Below are 5,524 nucleotides of genomic sequence, written 5' to 3'. Positions count from 1 at the left end.
GGCAATGGGCCCTTTTTGGAGCTGACCAAGTAATGTTGCAGCCTCAAAACCCGGCAAGTAACCCTGCAAAGCTCTGGACCCAGAAGCGGTGATGCCACAGCTGTTCATGATGACTAGCGCTGTGATTTGAAGTGAGCTCAGCCTGCTGAAGCCTGGGTGAGTGGGTGGGGATTTGCCCTTGCACATTGCATCATTCAGCTGATAATTGCTTGCAGCTATTTTTAGTTCTTAAGCTTTCCTCATGGAATGTCACCTTGCACCTAATGTCAGCTTGTTGGGGGTCCATGTTAGGTTAATGGCCCAGCGTGGCCACATAGTTTGGCTATATGGGTCTAAAGTGTCTGTCTACTCGCTGTCTTCCCCCAAAACATAAAATATTGCAACTCCTTTGCAAAATTCCTGATGCCTGATGAGGTTTCCCACTTGCTGTTCTAGCATGGGGTGCCCTTAATTTTCTAAATATTTCCATCTTAAATCTACCACGGCACTTACAAAAAGGCCACTGTTCATGTAGAGCTGCACAAAAGCAAGCTTGTGCCAAAGATTTACTAGCTGAGTAGTGGTGATCCACTCATAAGAGCTATTTCCAGGTTTGGGCTGAAATCCTCTGGGATTCTGTCACCAAACAAAGAAACCCCCAGAATCCTTTCTGAGTGTGTGTGTGTGTGTCTGTGTTTCTGTAGTAGGGATCATGGAGTGCAATTTAAGTGTGTTAATTAGGAGAGGTGCAAGTTAGTTGTGGAAACCAAAGCTGCTTGTTCATGTCGGGGAACGTTGTTGGGGTGGAAGGGGATGTAGTTTTCGTGGGGACTGGAAGCCAAGTCTCCGTTGTTTTATTCCTGGCACTGCCATTGGACAAATCCGTGCAGCATGCTAGATAGGTTCACCTGGGTATATCTCACTGGGTCAATTGCAGGGGCCTCGGTCATTAGTGCACCTCGATCTCTGTTATCTACCTGTGGCACACAGTAATGCAGTGTCCTGGGGGCTATAACACTTCAGTCTAATCCAGGTTACTGGGCTCAGTGCAGGGGTAACTGGCGGGGGTTTAGTGGCTTGTGATGTGCAGGAGGTCAGACAGATGATTTAGTTGTCTCTTCTGGCCTTAAACTCCTGATACTTCTCTACTTCCCATGTATGTGTTTAAAGGGGATTAATGTAATGCTTAATGTGTATAAGAGCTTTAGACCTTTTGATGAGAGGCAATGCATATGTGCAAAGGATTGTTTTCAATACAATTGCGGGGACTATACTAACAATTGTTGACAAAAGGTATCAGGCAACTTGGGTTAAGGTCAGTCAAGTAAACTCTTAGTGTGTTGTGTAAAACTGGCCTCGTCCTAAAAAGTTAACCAGTAACTAACTACACTGCAGAGTTACCTTCAGTTTTAATAAATATTACTGTACCTCTTCTTTCCTTTTAATTGGATTTAAATTCATTTTAAAGTCCTGAATTTCTCCTGGGTTAGGGCTGTCAGGTCTTGTTAAATTGAGTCCTTCATTCTAATCCTACCCATCTGGTAAATTCCAGGTTAGCTTTTATTACTAGCTCTATGGCAATAACAGGCATTGTGCGGGAAATGCTCCGTATGTTATGCTAGCGGACTGCGGTGCCTACTGAGCTGTTAAGTTCTGGGGCTACTACAAGACTTGGCCTTACCCTGATAAAACGTCTCCACACTCCCCTTCACACCAGAAATGTTTGTAGACAGATTTTAGTGTGCTGTTCCGAGGCTATAAAAGCTGGACCACTGCCCCTGATTTATAGAGGTGACTTGTACAGTGAATGCAGGGCTGCCGCCTTTGTGAGTGGCGCAGCTTTGGGATAGCCTCCGCGATGGGATTCTTTAGCTCCTGCTACAAAGCATCTGGGAGAGCAGAACTAAATATGCAGATAAGAAGCACACTCTTCAGCTTGCTTTTGAAATGCAAGTCAGCCTCTGAATTTCATTTCTTAATCCTTCGCTTCCAGTTAATTATGATGCAGCCTTAATCGTGTTTTGCTCCTTTATTTCCTTTAATGTAAGAGCTGGATGCATGTGTAATCATTCTGGGAGCAGACTGGGTTCTCTAACAGTAGCTTTTCATTCTGTTAACCCTCGCCTACGAATGTGTTGTTTAAATAAAATACTTGTTACCAGCCAGGACTCCTGACTGTGAGCTAATCTGCGCATTTGTGGTTTAGTGAGCTCATTTGGGAATGTGAATCCTTCCTAGGTGAAATTCCTGGGTTAGTGCGACCCGGAATTTTCATATGTTCTGTTCTTGTTCTTCTTGCCCAAGGAAACGAGGGTCCAAAATGAGCAAGAACATTAACTTACTGCAGCAACTGTCTGACTTCTGTTCACTGTACAGACTAAAACCAGCTGGGCAAACCTGACTTTCACTTCCTGTTTTTCCTGCAATCAGTTTTCTCTCTGGTCAGATGTAGATTTTTCTTTTTCTTTTTAAATAATTGACACTGATGAATGGCTTGTGTGGACACCTTGCTGTGAGCCTTCTAGAATTGCAGGGCCTGACAGCCTGTCTATCCCGAGGACCAGTTGAGACCACTACCGTAGACATAGTGCACCGATGTTGCACAAGGCTTGCACAAAGGTAAGCAGAAGTGGGGAAGTGACTTTCTGCACCAATGTAGCTATGCCAAAGCAAGAATCCCCAGTATGGAGAGCCAGCCACTTTGCCTGTCCTGCTGTGCATCATTGTCACAAAATTGCCTGAGATTAAGAAGCTTTATGGGGAGGGAAGGAGATTAGCAGTGTTCTCTTCAGTGTGGGTATCAGTGCCCACTCTGGAGAATGGGGGAACATCTTCGCCTTTTGTCTTTGCATGCTGCTCCTCTTGTCCTCTCCTGGAATTCAGTTTGACTTGACAAAATTTTGCTATTTGGGCACAATGCAACTGCACGTTCAGGCCCTGCTTGTACAGCTAGGCACTGGGAATGGGACTGTTCCCTACAAACACAGTTAGAACTCGCACAATGCATTATTCGTTCACACGCTGGTCCAGTCTGTTTACAAAAAAATTGTCTGGAAAGTTACATTTTTGCAGATCTAAATTAGACTGCCTTAGGCCTTTGAGGGGGGGCCTGGGAGGGCTCTGAGCACTTTCAACCTGTCATTGTCTGAAGAAGATTGGAGTTTTAGAAATTCCTATTTTAATCTGTCTTGGCCCAATAACCTGTTAAGTGAGAGACAAATGAAATGGAAATCTCTAGCTCAGTGTGATCTCTACTCATTTTTATCATTGAGGACAGGCCCATAAAAGCTGACCTAATCAAAGGTGCTTTGTCCCCAATTCAAATTAAGCAGGTCAGTGTGAGAGCAAAGTCCTCCTGCATTCGTGCTAGAGAGCACAGTACCACTAATTAGTTCCTTTCTCTGCTTAAAAGACTCCTAGGACTTGTCTACACTAGAAAATTGCATCACTTGAACTATACTAGTCTAGTTAAAGTGATACACCCCCCGAGTGTATTTGCAGTTATTCTGGTATAGATATTTCCCTTCCTGTGTGAAAATGGGAATAATGGTTTAAGAAACCCTTGTGCTGGTATAACTATATCCACACTACGGGTTAGTGCTGGTATAACTATTTAGGATTTTTTAAAAAAATCACACCCCTAACAGAAATGGTCTCACAGCACAAAACCTGTGGAGACTAGGCCTTGGAATCTTACGGTATGTCTACACTGGAAACTTCAAAGCGCTGCCACGGGAACGCTCCCACAGCTGCGCTTTGAAGTGCGAGTGTAGTCGCCGTGAGCGCTGGGAGAGAGCTCTCCCAGCGCTCCTGGTAATCCACCTCCACGAGGGGATTAGGTCCATGCGCTGGGAGCCTGTCTACGCTAGCGCTTTAAAGCACTCAGATTTGCTGCACACCCTTGAACCAGCAAGTTAGAGCACTATAAAATGTAAGTGTAGACAAGCCCTTATTTTTAAAGGGACTGGACAGTTATTGCTCTTTCTTTGACATGATTTGTTTTTAAAGCCAACCCTGCAAAATTCTGGCTGAGCAACCAACTTGTTTGTGTAAGGGTATGTCTACACTTGCCATTTAAAGTGGGAAAAGTCCCTTTTTTGCGAAAAAACCGTAAGAGCGTCTACACTTGCCAATGACTTTTTGCGGTGAAACTCAGAAGTTTCACTGCAAAAAGAAAACCACCTCCATGAGAGGCGTACAGCTCTTACCGGTGATGTGCAAGTGAAGACACGTTCTTCCTGTTTACATAGCTTTTAGCCTCTGCAGGATATCCCACAGCGCCTAGGTGACCGCTCTGGCCAGCAGCTCAGCTGCTCTGATGCCAGGTAAACAGACATCCACGCCTCTCCCTGTAAAGCCCTTGGAACTTTGAAACTCCCCTTCCTGTTTTCTTGGCAAGTGCTCACTTATCTGGCCAGGTGACAATGGCTGCTCCACAGGATCCCCTGCTTGGAGCAAGGCTGAGCTACTGGAGCTGATCAGTGTTTGGGGAGAGGCGGCTGTGCAGGGACCCCGATGCCCTGCGATCACACACCCCTCTTCCCACAAGACCTATCCTCAAAATGCAGAGAGATGCACTGTGGGATAGCTGCCCTCAGTGCACTGCTCTCATCGGTGATGGAAGTTCTGCAAATGTGAACGCTCTCTGACACCTGTGGAAGTAAGTGAGAACGCAAACCAGTGTGTTTCTTTCACTGGTTCCCTATCGCCATTGAAACTGACAGCGCAAAAACTCTGCAAGTGTCGACATAGCCTTAGAGAGGTGAGTGACATATCACTACTGTTTCTTCCCATGGCATGGTGAAAGTCGGGGAAATCTTCATTTGCACCTATGTTGGTAAACTTTTGTGAACATTTTACCAGACTGGCTTAAATTATTCCTGTGAGTTGAAGGAATCTCAGTTTTCCTTTTGACTGGGCCATGAACCTGCATAAGGACAAATCCACATGCCTCTGTCCACATCATACACTGTACTCCCCCTCCCTGTTTGCTTCCGGGAGAAGGATACAGTCTGAGCACAGCCTGGGAGCCAGGAACCTCAAGTTCTAATCCTGGCTCTGACAAAGATTTCCAGTATAGCTTTAGGTAAGCTACTCTCAGTTCCTGTTAACCTGTCTGTAAAATGAGTCTAAGGCCTGGTCTAGACACACGTTCTTGTACTGGTATAACTATTTCTGTAGCTATACCAGTATGACCTCATGGTGTGGAGATAGTTATACTGCTAGAAAAGTGCCTTGTATTGTTTACTATCTATTGTGCCGTGCCGCTTAAAAGGGGGGAGGGTGGGCACGTGTGTTGATTCACCAAAGCAGGGAAAAATCATCTTTAAAAAGGAAAAATGGCTTGTAGTTTACACCACTGAACAAGGTGCAAAAATATGGAAGCACTTCTTTAAATGGGACTGTCCTTGAGAAACCTCATGCTATCTTACAATTTCACTCTTATTGACCTGCAGAAGACATCTTTGCGAGAGGAGGGAGAAGAAGAGTCCCATGCACAGGGCAGCTGTTACTTGGTGAAGTAGAAATGCTGATAGAAAGCCCA

Source organism: Terrapene carolina, unplaced genomic scaffold, assembly GCF_002925995.2.
Source record: "Terrapene carolina triunguis isolate 2854851 unplaced genomic scaffold, T_m_triunguis-2.0 Scaffold926, whole genome shotgun sequence".
NCBI lineage: Eukaryota > Metazoa > Chordata > Testudines > Emydidae > Terrapene > Terrapene triunguis.
This window is presented reverse-complemented; position numbering follows the sequence as displayed.